We start from the raw sequence: 960 nt of genomic DNA, 5'->3' as shown, positions 1-960 counted from the left end.
CCTTAATATCTAAAGTATTAAACTGTAGAGATGGAAGAACTTCCTTCTACCCTCCTAGGTTCTGTGGCTGGCCTAAAAATTAAACTGACATTAAGACACATTAACAGGAGAAAAGCACATAAATTTATTTAATATTTTTACGTGTACACAGGAGTCTTCAGAAGGAAAATTAAGACCTGAATTCTTCCCCGTTTTTGTTACATATGAACACTATAAACCAAATTATTTTGATAACTGGTTCATCACCTTGTCCTTAGCAATAAAAAATATATATATATATGCATATTTCAAGCGGGAACATAATCCTGTGGATTGAAAAACAGAGGTAAAGGTTTACATTTCTGACCAGCAGGTATCACGTGGCAGGAATGTCGAACAAGAGGTGCGTGTGCAGCCATTTCTATAGCCTGCACCTGTCACAGCACTTTCCTGAGAACTCTCCAGAATCCTCCTCAACCCAGCACCCCAGACAGCCGACACTTGTCTGGTGTCAGAGCTGGTGCCCAAGAGGAAGCTCATTGGCATTTGCTGCTTGTTGGCCTTGACTGCCATTCAGCCTAAGTCTTCTTATTAGAAATGGTAACAAGAAGAGCCTGGGTAGCTCAGTTGGTACGGCATCAGACTTTTAATCTGAGGGTCCAGGGTCCAAGCCCCTGTCCAGGCACTGGAGGTTTACTGTTGGGGCCCGCCCCGTGGCATAGGGGTTAAGTGCATGTGCTCCACTGCTGGCACCCAGCTTCGGATCCCGGTGCCACCGATGCACCACTTGTCAGGCCACGCTGTGGCGGCGTCAGAAGATAGGCACAGATGTTAGCCCAGGGCTGGTCTTCCTCAGCAAAAAGAGGAGGATTGGCATGGATGTTAGCTCAGGGCTGATCTTCCTTACAAAAAAAAATTAAAAAAAAAAAAAAGAAATGGTAACAATAAATTGTGCTATGAGAATATGATTTTTTACTTCCA

General features: G+C 44.0%; 1 non-coding gene across 1 annotated transcript; it reads left to right on the top strand.

The window, feature by feature from the left end:
- The first annotated feature begins 591 nt into the window (after positions 1–591).
- On the top strand, positions 592–664 carry TRNAK-UUU (transfer RNA lysine (anticodon UUU)). The gene has a single exon. It is a non-coding gene; the product is annotated as a tRNA-Lys (tRNA).
- The last annotated feature ends 296 nt before the right edge of the window (positions 665–960 follow it).

The sequence above is a fragment of the Diceros bicornis genome, chromosome 3 (assembly GCF_020826845.1).
Source record: "Diceros bicornis minor isolate mBicDic1 chromosome 3, mDicBic1.mat.cur, whole genome shotgun sequence".
Lineage (NCBI taxonomy): Eukaryota > Metazoa > Chordata > Mammalia > Perissodactyla > Rhinocerotidae > Diceros > Diceros bicornis.
This window is presented reverse-complemented; position numbering and strand designations above follow the sequence as displayed.